The following is a 17,950-nucleotide window of genomic DNA, read 5'->3' as shown; positions in this document are numbered from 1 at the left end:
TACATTCTCATAGCTGGTTTTGAAATGGAAGAATAAGCATTGGTTTCTGATAAATCAAAATGGCTGTCGCCTGCATATTTGATTACCAATATTTTTTGGCTACTCACAGCTTTTTATCATGGTTGAAAATAGAATTTCGCGTGAGAAGCAATTATCTGCTTTGGCCTAATGATGTCTTTTCCATAAGAAATTTGATACAAACAGTTACTGGCTTTTCTCCTCTTACTTTTTAAAGTCAAAATGTTATTGCTAGCCGACATAACAACAGTATTCAGAATTTCATGTGTTTTATAAATCTTGCAATGACTTTCCTGTTATCTCCCATCTTCATCTCTCCCTTAGGAAAATAAATGGGTCTTTTAGTTCATGTCAAAGAATCTCAAAAGGCAACTAGCATCCACTGCTAATTAACAGATCTGTACTTTCTTTAAATAATTACTAAAAACAAAACAAAACAGAGATCAGTGCCACATCATAAATACATTACCTAAAGGATATGTTAAAGTGTCATGGATATATAAAAGGAAACTTGAATCCTATAAAAATTGGCAGAAGGGGAAAAAAGCCACTCCGACTCTTCTGTTATTCCGAACTTGCTTAAAGCAACATAAACAAAGGCCCTGAGGAGGGGTTATACCAAACGCTAAAGGATATGACAGAGCCTGTAATCCCTTCCAGTCCTACCAATTTTCTTTGTAGCTAAGGGCAGACAGACACAGGACCAGTGAAATGACATCCAGCAGAGTTAACCTTCTCTGTCTGGGCATTTGTAACAGACGTCCTTCTTGCTTTCACTTCTATTTTGTGCATGCATTCATCAAGTTTAAAGGGGTGACATCGGTCACTTTGCCACTTCAAAAGCAAGCTTGTTTTAGATATTCAGAGGAGGGTTTAAAAACCCAGTAAAAGGTATAGTGGTTTTTCTAATAAATAATCTAGTACACAATGGTACATGTGCCAATAATGTTATTTGTATTGAAGGAACTCCAAGTACGTCTATCGTTAAAAATTGTGCAATTGCAGCAGCCAAAGATGTCGAAATCAACATTCTACAGCAGTGGCAGTAATTTCACAGTCATGTGCCAAAATATGATTAATTGCAGTTCACTGGGTATTTTGACAGTAACAAAGGAAAATAGCTCATTGTAGAATAACCGTGTGATCAATTAGGAATGCCATCAAGCACTGCTGTAAGCATAATCCTCTACTATGATAAATACCACAGTGTATACCCAGAACAATTGCCAAGATGGAGCATATATACAAAACAGACAGAAGATTAGAACTGTTAATAAGAGAGCACTTGGAAAAACGTTTTCTTCCCTATGAAAAGTTCATCTGAGATGATGCACGTCTGAAGGAAGTGAATCGCTGCAGACAGCTGATCTGCATTTCTACCTGACCACATTTGGAAGGGGATGAAAAAAGGCAAAGAAAAATTCACAGCAGGTTTTCTCCATACTGCACGTACCGGTCAGACGTATAACAACCAGATGCAATGCTTTTGCTGCCAAACCAAGTCAAGCACTGCTCTGCCAGGGCTGCGCCAGCCCTGCCCCATCACACCGCCGCTGCCTGCAGCCCGCCCCACCAGCACACTTGGCTGCATCCAGCTGAGCTCCATGCAATTCTTCGTAGGTGATGCCCCACAAGTTACTGTTTGCTACAAATTCTGATGCAATATCTACTCCCGCTTTTTCCACAGGATGGAAGCTAGTATCTTACCAGGAAGTAGACAAATACCAATTAAGTTCTCAGTACTTAATAAATAAACACACACAGTGATTCCATTTAAATGTTAGGTTATTTCCAGTACAGTAAGGTTCCAAAAGATCTCCCTGACAATGCTGTTTCCCTACAAACTGCAGTGAAATGCCCCAAATATTATTAATTCTCCATTTACAAATTAATTGCACCATGAGTTGAGGGGGCTGGAAATAGATGATCTTTGAGGTCCTTTCCAATATAAGCCATTATACGACTCCATGAGTTTTAAAAGATGACTGCACTCAAATACCTGCCAGCCCTGCTTGCCAATAAAGGTTCATCAGCCAATGCTTTAACGGCTCTCAGATTAAAAAAATGCTTCTTATTCAGTAATAATTAGGTCTGTCCTAAGAAGTCTGCAGGACACGTTCTGAAAGCTGAAGGCACTGCCCACTCTTCAGAACTAAAACTGTTAGCATCATGTCTCAGGATTTAGTTAAGGATCTCATTCTGCCAAATTTGCAGCAGCTGTTTATGGGGGGGATACTGAGATCTCTTGTACACAATCCATTACTAAAAAGGTTCCTAAAAGGGAATGTATTTTCGTGTGTCTTCAAGCTATTCCTCCAGTAGGCTACAAAGATACACCCCAAAATTTTATAGTTCTTTTGATATCTTGGTGTGAAATGAAAGTCTGCATTAAAAGTAATAAAAAAATGTTTTATGAATCATTACTTCAAGCACTGTAAGTAATAAAAGTACTGCAATTTAGAATAGTAAGAGTACCGTAAACAAACCACCCCCGGACAAACAGAAAAGCCAACACACTTTAGCTTGGTAACAGAGCCACGCTAGACAGTTGATTAGAGTAAAGTCATTTAGGCTAGAGAGACCACTAAGGTGACCTAGTTGAACCATCAACTCATGTCTCTGACTGCTCTAGGTGACATCACTCAGTGTGACATCCATCCTCTCTGATCACCTCCAGGGATGGTGACTCCACCACCTCCCTGAGCTATTCCAGGTGAATGTACCAAACTGCATGCAAATGTTGTTCTCCAAAAACAGATACACTCTTAAATGCAAAATGAATGCAAAAAAAAATCTATACAGCACAATTAATGGATTTTGGTTGTATTCATATGAAGGTATAGCTTTGTTGTTATACTTTCAAAGTAGCTAAATTCATCAACCAACTACTGTAAGTACTGTATGGCTGATTTCAGGATTCAGCTAAGTGTTTCAAAGGGATCTGTTCAGCCAGCCCTACAACGCAATATTTTACTCCTACTGTGATGTACTGGAACAATCTATAGCAATGCAGTATATGCATTAAAAATCCCTATGAAACCCTTCAATGAAATACGAAAATTCTTCAAAAATATCCAGAACTAAAGCCATGAACAGAAATACAATCGTGTATCGTTTATTAAAAGAAATGAGGTACTTACCCAGTTAGTTAGTCTCAGAACTGATGAGAAATTTCAAACTGAAATACTCAAAGATTTCCTCAGAATGATGCATTACACATAAGAACAGTTCATTTTTTCTTGAACAGTTCTGTTCAAAAATTGAATGTTGAGAGATTTCATGTAAATTTCTGATAATTGTTTAGCTAATGGACCAAACCCTTTTCATAAAGCAATAAAAACAGAATACAAAGGCAGCCAATAAAAGATCAAAAAGCTTAATAAAATACTTCTTTCTGCCCATGACTGGTGTAGATCCTATGACAGTCAGTAGAAAAAAAATAAACGCTATATCTTTATTTATGTTAATAATTCACCCATCTGTAAACAAGAAGTCAGATTTACTCAGGGTCATTTGAGGTCAGCCATGTTTCTTTAGTAAAATATTAATTACCAATAAAGGATACTATTTGCAAACAAAGGTCCATTCCCTAATCAGTGGAATAAAACCACCTGAACTGAGACTGATGAATTATTTTGACTGCTTACAAAGTCAGCCTAATGAACTTTTCTAGAATGGCTTAGAGGTGATTGTCCCTTTTTACTCTGCTCTTGTGAGGCCCCATCTGGAGTACTGTCTCCACGTCTGGAGCCCCCAGTACAAGAAAGACAGCTGGTGGAGAGGGTCCAAAGGAAAGCCACAGAGATGATCAGGGGACTGGAGCACCTCCCATATGAAGACAGGCTGAGGGAGCTGGGCTTGTTCAGCCTGGAGAAAAGAAGGCTGTGGGGTGACCTCATTGCATCCATTCAGTACCTAAAGGGAGCCTAAAACAGGAGGGGAATCAACTCTTTGAAAGGGTTGATAACTGCAGGACGAGGGGGAATGGTTTTAAGTCGATAGAGGGAAGATTGAGGTTGGATGTCAGGGGGAAGTTCTTTACAGAGAGAGTGATGAGGTGCTGGAACAGCTGCCCAGAGAGGCTGTGGATGCCCCGTCCCTGGAGGTGTTCAAGGCCAGACTGGATGGGGCCCTGGGCAGCCTGGTCTAGTATTAAATGCAGAGGTTAGCTCTGAACTTACAGTTTTAGCATTATGTTGACTTGCTTTCTGGTATAAAAAATGTTGCTTCTATTTAACAGTGTTTTACACTTGCAGTGCGTGCTAAAAAAATTAAGATAAATTATCTTAAAGAATTACCACTAGCCACTGCTGAAGAAACTGCTATGCTTCACTTCAAGAAAGAATGGTTTGACAAAAAAATATCCACACATTGGTGTACCTTTTTCCCACTCACATGCACATTCCAGGCAGCAGAAAGCAGTGCTGCACAACCACGCATATAACAAAGTAGTTGCTTTTCAATACCTAATGACTTTTTGAAATGGCTTCAGCGTTGTTCATCATTTGCTTCAGACAGACATCTGTCCTGCAAGACGCACACTGCAAACAATAAATGCAAACGTCTGCAGTTGAAGCTTTGGTTTTTCTCTTAAAAAGTCACTGGAAGTTCATTTTGGCACATCCAGCCCTTAACTCCACTTCCTGATGCAGCCCAGGGCCAGGAGGATGTCACTGGGAGGGCAGGAGAAGGGAAGCAGTGAAACAACAGGCTCCCACAGCCCTACCGCCCCGGCACGCTCAGAGGGGAAGCACCCTGAACCCCTGACAGGTGCCTGCCAAAAATGAAGTAACCGCAGACTGTGCACTGACGATATGAAATACAGATTGTGTCCCAGTGAGCATCCCATGCAGGCTGAGTACCTGGAGCAGGCACAAGCTAATATAAATTAAAAATCCCAGATGAACATTGTCAAGTCACAGCTGTAACATCCTAGGCAGCACTGGAAGCTGCTGTGGAGACTTTGTCTTTTTGTGGCTCACAAGAACCTGTTATACGATGAAGAAAAAAGATTTAAATGCATTGTGGAGAAGTCATTTATAGTGTTTTAGCATCTATGACAAAGAAGAAAGGCAGTCTTTTGCTACAAGCGCTCAAATTAGTCTGCTTTAGTGCAGCTGAAAGCCTGCAACAGCTGCCAGCAAAATAACTTTCTGTTAATGATAGCTAACTACTGAGCTCTCTTCCTTTAAAAAGCTTTTTTTTCAAATGCTGAGCACTAAGAGCACAGAACGGCACACTGAAATAAAAATATAATAAACCACAAATGATAAATTACATTCAGGTACAGATGCATAACAGTAATAAATGACAGATTTGTTCACAAGCACTTAATCACCTACATGGTATGTTTTTATATAATGTGGTAGGAGCAAGAGTGTGTGCACACAGCCCAAGGGACAGATTGCTGATCTTCTGAAATTTGGAGGGAGATAGGGGGCAAGCAGAATAGAAAAGGGGAGGTAATAGCACTGTCCCCTCCAACTGCAGTGAGAGATTGGCTGGACTTGTTGTGAAAGCACATCTGTAACTGATGGAGCTAGAAGTCTGGTAGCCTTTTTGTTGGTTTGACCCTTGTATGGAACAGAAGCACTTTAAAAATTACTGCCATTACACTACTGAACTCCAACTCTGAGCTGCAAAGTGAGATTTTTTTTCCCAATCTCTGCCAAAAACACACAAAGATGACAGCATTTTCCTACCAACAGCATTCCAGCAACGCAGGTAACATACTGGCACCATGATCCATGATTTGAAGCACTATCATTTTCTTCAGCTCAATTTGCTCGTTACCCTTAACACTAACATTGTGTTCCACACCATCAGGACTCAAAGAACTGAAGTCTTCCAAAGCCTGCGTTATCGATTCTTTTCCTGTACCAATACCAATTTGTTTTTAAATAATAATAATAATAACTATTTATTTATTTATTTTAAGATCTCTCAACTTGGCTCTTGCATCTCAGAATTGTCCATAGAAAAGATTACCTTAGAGGAAATGGCTGCCTTGATGCTGTAGTAGGGCACAAGGCCATATGTATCCAAACATAATGTACAAGAGATGGAAATGATTTTTCAGAAAATGCTTTGCATTGTGGCTGCGTTCTCCATGCTGCTCTATGTTGAAGGTATGCATTAAGACAGCACATCATGGGTTTCACAACAGCACCCAGCATAAGCTGCTGGAATTCTGGGAAAAGAGGAAAAGAAATTCATAAAACTCTAATTATGCCTTCAGTAAGTCATCTTACTCAAGTCAGCATGAAGAGAGCAGTGCTTCAGTACTGCACAGCTGACATGTCATTAATGCACAGAAGCAGCAGTGGAGATTTTAGCAGTGGGTGGCTTTCAAAATTAGTTGCCAAGTGGATTTGACAGGTGTAAAACCCAGCTGCTCTTCCTTGCTATCACAAGAAAAACACCGAGCTGTTGCTTGTAGATGGAAGTTTTCTGGCACAGCTCTGCTCATCCTGGGCAGCCACCACTCGGACAAGTACTGTGCTGACATCCTCTCACTATACAGCTTCTCAACAGTTACGGGTCAATAGATGCTAGCATTATTTTTACACATAACTGTGTGCGTATTTGTATACATACATAAGTACATCTAAAACCCATACTTATATATTACTAGTTACATAAACAGCAACAAACAAGCTATGAGTGAGCAGAGTGATAAAGATGTACAAAAGGCACTGTAAACATTCAATTTTTCCTCCAAATCACAGAATTGTAGGAGTTGGAAAGGGCCTCAGGAGATTATCTACTCCAACCTCACAAATCCCACACTTCAGAAGCTGACTTTCCAAAACGCTGTGCTGAAACAGCCAACAGGATCCACTTACCTATTATCCTCTCACCACCACATCTCTAAAGTGGAGCTGATTCTTCTAGTTCAAGGCAGTTGTAACGGATCCAGAGAGCTACAAAGCCATTCATTTTCTTCAGCACTAATGGAAAACCAATATGCATGCAGATATCCTGCACCAAGCTCCGTGCAATTGCTGCCTGAACTGTCCAGCTTGATGATGGAATCTCACAAAACTTGATTTGTATCTTCTGTAGAAATACATACAAATTACCATCAGCATTTCACTGCTGCCTTTTGAACAGGTGCAAGTGACAGAGGTATGGTCAACTGGGAGCGCCGCTTAATGCTACAGCTGAAGGATGCTAAGCAGAACGCTGCTATTTATTTTGAGCAATCCTTGGAGAGCAAGAGGAAATACTTAACCAGCACAAAGCAGCCTGAAGCACAGAAACTTCCAGGATGCTGTGACACAGTAAAGAGGCTTTCTCTAGAGGATCTGCCCAAATGGCAGCTCTCAGGCCTGTATGATCGAAATGACTTGCAGTGCTGTTACCTCAGGGCTAGCTTCTAAAACCAAACACCCGATTTTATTTGGAATTCTAGCGCTCCTGCAAATGAATTTAACATTCAAAACAATTCTCTGTACACAATTCAATTGCAAAATGCAGACTACCTATTTAACATATGGAAGTACGCTTTACAAAGCTAAATCCTCTCAAAAACTGATCTCCATTACTTAGAATCTCAAAATTAACATGAATAAAGAAAAACAAACAAACAAAAAGTACAAACTTGCCATTGGCAATACCTTAAGACAACATCTTTGGAACAAGGAATAGTATGCAGTAGGGCGAAATGAACAAGAAGTACAAGGGCCGCAGACAAACCTTCCCCTGCAGCATGTTTTTCCACTCTATCACTCGCTCCCACAGTGGGAGGCTGCAGGACAACACCCATATTTCACAAGGAGGCGTCTGGGGAGACAGATCTCAGTCTACAGCTGTTCATCTGGGGCACGTCCTGGGAAGGTAATGGCCTCTGCTTTGCAGCCTGCATGGGGAGCAAGAGCTACCAGTAAGCAGCAGTTTAAAAAAGCCAGTGCCAAAGTACACAGGCGGGATGTGGTACTGCTCGAGACATTTATGTTCTGTGGGAATATTACAGTAATGTACTCTCCAACTAAATAATCTGAACCATCTCCAAGTGCTGTTTCTGTGCATTACTGTCTTTCACAATGCAGCAAAAATCAGGTCACTGCTGCTGTGCTGAGTCAGTTACTTAAACTTTCTCTTCCTCAAGCTCAAAAGTGTCTTAAATATCTCCTATGAAGCTGACAATTTCCAAGCACGTCCTCCTCTGCTGCATGCACCCCATCAGGCCCCCACACTAGCAGGTAGACAAGCACCAGATTTTGGGTGCAGACAATGGAGATGCTGAAAAATTCCATGAGTAGTTTTGTTCGGTTTTCTTGGGAACAACAGCACTTCTTCCCCCCAAATTTGCAGAAAGCTCCAATCCTTCATGAATTCCTACGCCTCTGGAGAACAAGACTTCTCTCTGCCTTATTTTCCATATACGCAGCAACCTCCTTTGTGAACTTCTTTCTCACCACAGAATATTTTGAATGCCTGACAGTGACTTAACTGCGGTATCTACCATCCTCTATTTGCCTTGTTCAGAGGCAGAAGGGGCTGTTGCGAAATGTGTTAAAACTCAGGGGCAAGTAAATGGCATCTGCAGGAACTCCCTACCTTGAAGGAGGCCAGTCTGATTCAATGGACCACCATGTAAAGACTAACTTGTTAAAAACTAAAATTAGGCCATCAAGACAAGAAAGAAAACAAATTCTTGAGTGACTGAAAAGGCCGTAGTGCATCGCAGTGTAAAAAAGAACTAACAAGGGACCTGTTCTACTTTCCATCATCATACCAAAAATAAAGAATTATATTTGTCTCCAGAATATCCGGACGCTCTGTGGAAAGTGGCTGTTCAGACTGCACTTTTTCCTCTAGAGTGGTGACACAAATGCCATTAATCTGGCACTATATAAGCATCTGCTTCATAACCCAACACAGTCAAGCCAGCTGAAGCAGACTGCACTCAAGTGGATGGATTCTGCAACGGGCAGCTGAGGCAGGGAGGGGGGAAGGCTGCATGAGTCCGTCCTCCACATGACCACAAACACTCCTACTCCTCAGTTTTACCACCAAGTAAATGCAGCACACAGCCAGCACATGAATGCACAGGTTCTCTACACCTCACCGGAACAAATGCATAGTCTACCACTTGACAAATCTCATTCTTCTGTAAGGCAACCTCCTCATCAGCACAAGGCTCAGACTGACAGCCTAGAACCCGCAGGTGCCACTGGCACTGTCCACTGTAAAGCAGCTGCAGATTCTCACAGTGCAGAAGAGTTACTGAGCGCATGTGAAGACCCAGTCTTTGTTCCTGGCTTTGTTATAAGCCTGGCTGGGGCCCTGTATTCTCGCAGAGCTCTGGACAGTGTCCCAGGAAAGACTGTTCTCAAGCCACTGGTTTAGCAATGACTTCACTTGTTCCAAGAAAAAGTCAGGCAAACAGACATATGTTTTTTTTTTAGTGGGCTGGGGAATTGAGTTGCTCCTGCAGCCATCCTCCTCCAGGCAGTGAGCATATTCTGGATCTCCTCATTAAGCAGATTTTGCTTATATTAAAATTCAAATATACTCTTCAGAAATGTAGCACTGGAGTAAAACCAGTTCTTGCCGTATGCCAGTCTTGAAACTGGCAGTGATACGGTTACTGCAGGGTTTTACATTAGCTGAGATCATAGGGCAAATATCTTGGTTTGACAAGGTAAGCACTGTAAAGCTAGCGAAGCACAGCCTCCACATTCAAACCATTAGAGAATTAGTACAGATTCTTCTGATTTATTATACATGAATTTATACTGAATTCAAAAGCAAACTCTGGAGACATCACTGTTTTATTTATAGATGTAAGAATAGGCACCACGCACTTGACAAAATACCCAGGAGAGCACACAAAACCCTTAACCAGTCACCTCTGCCCATCTGCAACCTTCCCGGGTACCCAGCTCTGCTCCTCCAGCTAAACAAACCATTCCCCTACTTTTCATCACATTTGATTCAGTCAAATAATTCCCTCTTCTGGCTTCTACCCCGCAGGAGACTGCCAGTTTCTTCCAAAAGGAAAACTGCCAAAATAAAGAATAGTTTTCCTTCCCCATTTCTACAATACTCTTTTCATTTCCGTTTGCATGTGCAGAAGTTTCTCAAGTGTTCTCCCATTCAAGGCATTTGCTTTCCCTTATCTCCAGTTACAATCCTTCCCTATCCACTCCTGGCTCCTTTTCCTCAACGTACAAAATTGCCTTGCCATAATCTATCTATCTTAAACTCATTTAATCTTAATTGGTTTTTCAATTATCCTTCTTCCCCTATTTTCTTTCTAAGATGATGGGAAAATCCCTTAAAATGGGTGTCTAAAATTTCTTTTATTTCCATCCTCAATGATAAACTTTAATTTCATCGTGTTATTGACATTTCCATCACTTTTCCATAGCAAAGCTTTCTCTTCCTTAAAAACATAAAGTTGATGCTATTAAAGAAACCCCACAATTTAGTTTTCCACCTTGGTATGCTCTTTTAGTCTATCACCTTTAACTTTCTTCCACATCATTTTACCATTCTCTGAGAGAGTCTCTAGTGGATTCTGTCCTCAGTTCACTCTTTTTGTCTCTCTACACTTTATTTTTAGGCATTTTTATGTTCAGTTAGAGGGAGAATAATTAAATTCAAATTGACAGCTCACAGAAGCATCTCATTTTGTCCATATGAGTATCTTGGCTCCCCACTGTCACCCTGCCCACACACTCACATCCACCTCCCTTGCTGGCTGCTAAGACGATACCATCACAGCCTTAAGCCTCCAGACTTAACTGTACAATAGGCGTGACAGTATCACTGATCTGAAACATCCTAATACCCAGACTATTTCTAGATCAGGGAGAATGATTTATTCCCCCTTAAATACAACTATTATTTTCCACCCACAGCTAAAAAAAATTATCCCTCATCTCAATTTCTTCAAAGTTGTTTTCAGATGAATTCAAAAGCAATTTTACCTGTTTCCCAGGTACTGGTAATTCCTCTAGTCCAACACCTTCAGCCTGTCACTCTGTTTTCGTATTTTCTATTTGTAGCCCCCTGGCTTACCAAACTAAGCTGATGCCTTCAGTTACAACACTTTATGCAGGCTACTTTTATTATCATTCACTGTAGAGATGCATTCTAATTTCCACTACCCGCCTGTTATATTTTCAAAATCCGTAATTCTTTTTCACACTACTCCATCAGCTGAGAAGGCTTCTTCTGCACTGACATCTGTAAAACATCTCCAGTAGTTACTTGCAAACACTCTTCCCTAATATCTAGGCTACATTTATGCTTGACATCACTTGTCATTGTTTTCTCCTTACCTGCACTGACTTTGACTTGTTATACTGCCTGTAAGCTCTCTTGAGATAGGGATAGTCTTTTCTTCTGTGCTTATACAGCACCCAGCACAGCTGAGCACTCTTGAACTTAGAAATGCTATGGTTAATGCAGCCTGCATTCTTGTAAAGCTATTTATGGGGCAGTGCCATCACAGCTTCTCTTGTCATGGTCTAGAGGCAGCTCCTAGCTACAGCAGCCAGCCAGGCGGCCCAGGGCTTCTCTTCTGCTATGTCCAGGAAAACCACCTCACAAGAAGGAAAAGCATCTGAACACAGCATGGATGGGCATTACACCTCCCTTATTTTGCAGCAGGTTTTCACAGATAGATAGCCATCAGCAGCAGCCATCCCGATACAATGAAGCATGCTGCCACTAAGGCTCCAGGCTCATTTGCTGAAAATTCACCAGGAGCAAATGAGGTAGGATCAGACAGGATAATCTAATGGTAAAAAACACTGAATTCCGGGGAGAACTGATCGCTGCCTCTGTTACAGAGGTTTTAAACAAGGAGAAAGAGGCAGCAGTTCTTATTTCCTCACTCTCTTAGCACCTGGCCTAGGAGCATACAACCTTAGAACACAGCTGGACAAGGTCAGCAAAGCTAACAAGCGCACCACAGGCATTCAAATTAGCACATGTGGTGACCAAGTTGAACTCCAGCAATTTCACATGTGAAGTGGAGATGGCAGCGCATCTCATAATTGAATAATAAAAGAAATTGGTAATTGTGAAGCATGCAGCGATGATTCCCTACAGAAGAGCCCACAGAAATTACAGACCTTGCATTCTGATCAAGTTTGAATAGCACCCAGTAAATACAGAGTATGTTGATCAAAGAAGAGAAAAACAAAAGGTGATTAGCATCTAAATAAATAAGCAGTTTCCATTCATTATGTTTAGTAAGTCCAAGATCCTGTAGCATGTATTACGTGAACATACTTAAATATTGCTTTGCTACATATACATTAGGTATCTAGAAGAAATTGTGCCGGAAACTCTTATTTTGGTAGTTAATAAGAAGACAAGACAGTACGTAAATAATTTTTCAATATACTTGCATCGCATTTGAGACTTTTATTTAGCAACTATGGCAAAACAACTCTTCTAAACCAGATCAGCAACACGGACTTAACACGAAAGTGCAGATATTCCCTTCAGTGTTGTGCAACCAACATTTCTACCACCTTTTCCATTGCTTCCCTATTTTTAAGAAGGCTTGTTCTAACTTAAAAATGCCTTTTCACAGATGTCACACTCTACATCAGTGTTCAGACGGGCTGGAAATAAAGAACATACTTAGGATAGCAATTTGAGCACTCTCCATGTTCACCAAGTCCTGGTGGGCTCAGTGCAGCTTTTGATAAGGAGCAGAACTTTGGGAAGGCTCCACGGAAGGCTCTAATCTGAGTTAATATTCTGTATCGCTGCTTCCCCCTAAAGAAGAGTTTTCTGGAACAGGGATGGATGACTAGAGAGTTTGACACAGAAAACAACTGTTAGAACATTTGCAAGCCGGCCAAGCACAAATGCTGAGAACTTGTCATCTTACCATCTGGAAACTGTCCCCTAACAAGCTACTGAGCCCTGTGTTGGGCTATGTGATTTGAATTTTATTTGTTTATTTTTTAATGTAAAAGCAGCAGATTGACCTCGTACAGACCTTCCTTCCCAGACCCATCAGCTACCTCAGGAATTTAAACATTAAAGCAAGAATTTAAAAAACAATTGATAAAACAGGGGTGAAAAAAGTTTCTGCCTTTAGCTGGATCAGATGAAGTTTGATTAAGTCTGTAGTGAGAAGAAGGTGCAACTGATGTTCACACATCAGTAAAGACATGCTTTTATCTTGGTGACAGGATCACCAACTAAACTAGAAAACCTTCTAGAAAGACACCTCTTTGAAGTCCAAGAAGAATCTCCATACCCTAGAGGGTGAGACTAAAAGCATTTAAAATAACCAAGTATACATATACTGCATTCCAAACTGCTAACAGATTTTAAAATACTCATCTCAATCAGGGAGACATGGGTGGTATCAAAGAGCAAGTGACATTACTCTGTAAAACTAAAAATTCTCTCTCAAGGGTATACTAAGATGAAACTGAAAATTTGTTTGTACAGGGAAGTATCTCAGAGAGCCTACATGTCCAAAATTTTATCATGTTTTACACATTTACACAATCATTCAAGGTAAGTCAAGAAGGAATAGTAAGCAGAGGCAAGTCCCATTCCAAACCACATCTTCCCATAGCAAAGCCAGGATTGAAGTTGCAGATACTGAGCTTCATGTTATTAAACATATCTAAAACGTCCCCTTCCTCACCATTTTGAGGAATATGGTAGAGCTCCCTTTTCACCTGACAATCCCAGAGAAATCTGCCACAACTTTCTATAAATGAACAACACCAATCTTTCCTAAAGCCTCAGAGCTATTTGGGTCTTCTCATGAGGATGGCGAGGCACTGGTGGTGCCCATAGGTGCGGAGGATGCCCCATCCCTGGAGACGTTCAAGGTGAGGCTGGATCAGACCCTGGGCAGCCTGGTCTAGGTGTGGTGTCCCTGGTCTTTGTCGAGGAGTTGGACAAAGTGACCTTTAAGGGTCTTTTCCAACTCTAAGGATTCTACAATTCTGATTTTTACAGTACTACAAGTGATACTGGGGAAAAAAATGGGGAGGGACAGGTACATGTTTATTCCTTATAGGATTATCTCATCAGACTCTTGGTATTTATCAGACCTACCTAAAGATGCATCAACAACACAGCATTCAAACAATTCTCTGCAACTCTATGCTTGGGCATCAATCCAGAAAGGAAGCATCACAACTATCACCTCATGAGCCAAGACAGCAATCGTCACTTTATTGATATTTATTCACTTTTCTCATCTTTCTGACCTTTGATCCAAATATTAGATGTGCTCAACTCTTATAAAGAAGGTGTTACAAAGTTACAGGCTTCTTTTTCATCTTAGTTTCAATCCTCCACAGAGCAGAAGAGGTGAATTCCTAGAGAGAATTCCTATTATGTTAATATTTTTTAGATGCTCTGACCATGTAAAGAGCCATTAGTTCTACTCTGTGACTCAGACTAGTTTTGCAGTGCTTTAAGCCGATTTAGAAATGAGTCTGAGCAACTTACCACATCACACTCAGCCTCTCATTACAAACATGGTTTATTTGTATTTTCTTGTCCTTTTCTTACCCTCCTCCCTTTCCACACTCACCACATTCCACAACCACCACCACCAAAGTAAACTAAGCTGGTTTCCTAAGGAGCATAGCATTAGAGACATTAAAATAGTTAAATAAACGAGACTGCTGAAGCATCTTACCAATGCAGGCCATTGAATTTGTTTGATCTTTGATCCCTGAGTCTGGCTTGGGTCCTTTCTTTTCGCCCAGACCAGCTGGTACTCCACCAAGAAGGTTGCAAAATCTTCATAAACTTTAACCCATTCTCGCTTTTCCCATTCAAGGTCATCAAATTCCACATATACCTGGAGAAATTTAAAAACAGGAAAAGATGCACATTATTACTTGTACACAGCATGGGAGAATCTACATGCACTTTTGAAAGCACGTGTTTTAAAATTTCACGTGAGAGCTTATTTAGTATTATCCCTTTTACTGTTATGGTATTGAAATGACAATTCAATCAGTTCCTGCGCCACAGAAGAAATGTTTTTTTCAGCAGACCACGTGTGCTGAAGACATAAAGAGTTCATCTGCCAAAACATAGCTGTTAATGTTGGGTGCCTTACCCTGTGATTGAGAAGTGTGACACTAAATACTTACTAATATATTTCAATAAGCTTTGAGGATGATTCCTATTATCTGTTCAAATATTTATCTTAATTAAATTCACGCAAACTAATCAACCAACCAAAAAAAAAAACCCCACACTGCTTCAAGGATTAAATTAAAAAAAAAAAAAAAAAAAAAAAAAAGCAGTCAGTTGGAAGAGAACCAGAAAGAACACCATAAGCCCTCTGTGCTCCATGCACCTCCAATACGCAGTTCTGAACTGCCAGCTCCACCTGCAGAAGCCACTTGGCACCTCGCCGTTGGTACCCTTATGGAATCCCAATCCTTCTGGCTTAATAAATAAATAAAACATTCACAACACCACACTTCTCATTTCCAGCTAAATCACCTTGGAGCCAGTTTGCATCTGTATGATTTTGTGTCACTGCTGCCCTACATGTTACAGGGCTCTCCCCAGTGCACAGCTGGAGAACAACCAGAACCCCCCTCAGCTGCGCTTACCAAGCTGACCATGACAAGCCATTTGTCTCCTCTAGTAAAGAGAGGAGGGAACATGCAGCCAAAAAGTTATACAAATATTATCCACATTAGAAAACGAGAACTTCATAAATGCGTTACATTATAAGATCACTTTTTTTTTTCTTTTCCACTTTTATAATGCATTTTACAACACTGCAAAGAAGAAACACCTCTTCCTATAAAACACATCACTGCTCGTCTCAGCCTGGCGTAGGACAGGGCAAGATGATTTGCTCTCCTGAATTTCAGCTCTCACACCCATGGCAACTTCTGAAACTGGAGATTCTTCCTCCATCTCCTTCTGAGAACTTACATTGCTGTCAGTGAAAAAATCTTGTCTAGCTTCAGTTAATTTTAGGCCTGCAACATGCTTCCTTGTCTAGACTGCCTGTCTCACACTTGTGAAACGCGTGCTACACAGCACTCCTGCTCATCTCATCCCTCTCCCTTTGGTGTACACAACTTAAATTTACACTGAGCCCATACCAAAATTCATCTTCCCAGTTTTCCCCCCTCACAGATTTTTTTTTTTTTAAACCCACATGACTTCCACCCTGTTCCTATATTCTCCCTATCCCTCTGCAAGCATGAGTCTGATGATAATAATAACCCACTGCAGCTACTCTCCTCTGTGGCAGGCCACAGTCACGTCTCCACTTAAAATCTGCACGGCTACACAGATGACAGAGATGGTTCTGCTCCTCCCGCACTGCCACTTTCACTCACTCCACAGCCCCCCTCCTGCAGCAGCATTTATATCAGCTCTACTTGAATAGTTAGTTCATACAGAAAGGACCCTCTTGCCTCAGCTGTTCATTATTAAACTGCCACCTGTTATTCTAGCAAGTGAGTGGAAAGCGATGGCAAAGCCTCAAACTAAAAACTGTCAACAGCCACCTTTCATTAAAGGGCAAAATTCTATGAAAAAGACTTAAAGAAATGAAGCTATGGAATGTGTAACAAAGCTAGGGAATAGTAATTTGACAACCAAAACAGATTTAACAATAAATACAGTATAGCATTAAAGCAGAAGAATGTCATATCCCAAATCATCTCAGCAACACCTGGTATTTGCACCTTCACTGAACCCTTCTAAAGGGAAAGTTATGTTTAAATGTTGTCATTTGCTCCGTTGTGAAGACACCTGTCAGTGACAGCATAGTCAAAATCATTCTCCAAAGTTCCCTTGCTCCCCTTGCCTCCTGCTGCTCATCACACTTGGTGATCCTGGGCAGCCTGTGATGAGGCGGGGGGCCAAGCACAGGGCTGAGCACCGCTGAGAGTTTAAAAACAGGAGGCAATGGGAATCAAGTGAGCAAATGTTTTTGAAAAACACAGATAAGCCTAAACTGGATCCAGCAGTTGAGAAACAGTCACACTACAACATGCTGTGCCTTCTGGACCCCTGCCAGAACTGGTGGATAACTGCAATGCAATCTAGTGTTTTGTGTGCAAGATCTGCACCCCAAACAAACCGAAATCCAGTGCAGTGGTGGTGGGAATTACTGTGAGCTGCCTGCGGGCCTCCTGGCACCGAGCAGCCCGGTCTGCAAAGGAGCAGCTCAGGGGAAGCGGGGCAGGGAGAATGGCACGGGGCCAGCTGCACTGCCCGGGGCGCCGCATCCCTCCCGCCCACAGCCCCAAGGGGAGCCACACTGCCAGCCTCACCGCGCTCCTGTCTTGGAGCCAAGTCTATTAGCTACCCCCTGCTTTCCAGAGTTCATTTCTGAAAGGCAGCAGCAGCACAGGGAAAACGTGGAGCACAACCTTTCACCCATTCTTTGTTAGCAAATACATGCTCAAAGCAGGCAAACGCGTTACACATTTTTGCGAGGCAAGAGTAAAGGCTCTGAAGCAAACAGGGCTTCCCACTCCCTGGACACCGCACTGCTGCAAGGAGAAGAGCAGCACGAGAGTATGAAAGGGAGTAAAGGGAATAAAAAGGGGAGAGAAAAACAAAAGCGATCCAGCAGCCTGTGCCAGAAAGCAAAACATGAAGCCAACCCGAGCCCCGCCAAGGAGCAGAGAGCCTGAAAACACTCCATCTTCTTGCTTCGCTGGCGTAACTGTGCACTGCAAAAGCTCCTCCAACATCTGCCTCCTTAAGAGAGTATGTTGATTTTGAGATTTTTCAGCCAAATCGTGCTTCCTTGCCTCGTCAGCTATACAGCAGTTTGTTTTGCCAGAGCCACTCAAGACCTCTCACCACGTACACACTTGTGCAGAAAGGGAGAATTCCCTCCGGAATGATATTATAGTTATAATTGGCATTAATGTGCTAATTTTGTAACTCACTATTTTCCAACAGGAAGCAGCATAAGCCCATAGCGTGT

General features: G+C 41.6%; 1 protein-coding gene across 2 annotated transcripts in view; it reads right to left on the bottom strand.

The window, feature by feature from the left end:
• The window catches only part of JMJD1C (jumonji domain containing 1C), a 100,535-nt gene extending 85,727 nt beyond the window's left edge, over positions 1-14,808 (bottom strand). Inside the window, exon 1 of one of the 2 annotated variants that reach the window (XM_042818569.1) lies at positions 14,666-14,808. The gene's annotated coding sequence lies outside the window, so the exon portion shown is untranslated. Of the gene's footprint in view, positions 1-3,158; positions 3,431-14,665 lie in introns of those variants that run through there. The other variant, XM_042818568.1, reaches the window with a different exon arrangement.
• Positions 14,809-17,950: the final 3,142 nt, after the last annotated feature.

Source organism: Centrocercus urophasianus, unplaced genomic scaffold (genome assembly GCF_019232065.1).
Source record: "Centrocercus urophasianus isolate 14NV4802_14NV808 unplaced genomic scaffold, USGS_Curo_1.0 seq_17, whole genome shotgun sequence".
NCBI classification, from domain to species: domain Eukaryota; kingdom Metazoa; phylum Chordata; class Aves; order Galliformes; family Phasianidae; genus Centrocercus; species Centrocercus urophasianus.
This window is presented reverse-complemented; position numbering and strand designations above follow the sequence as displayed.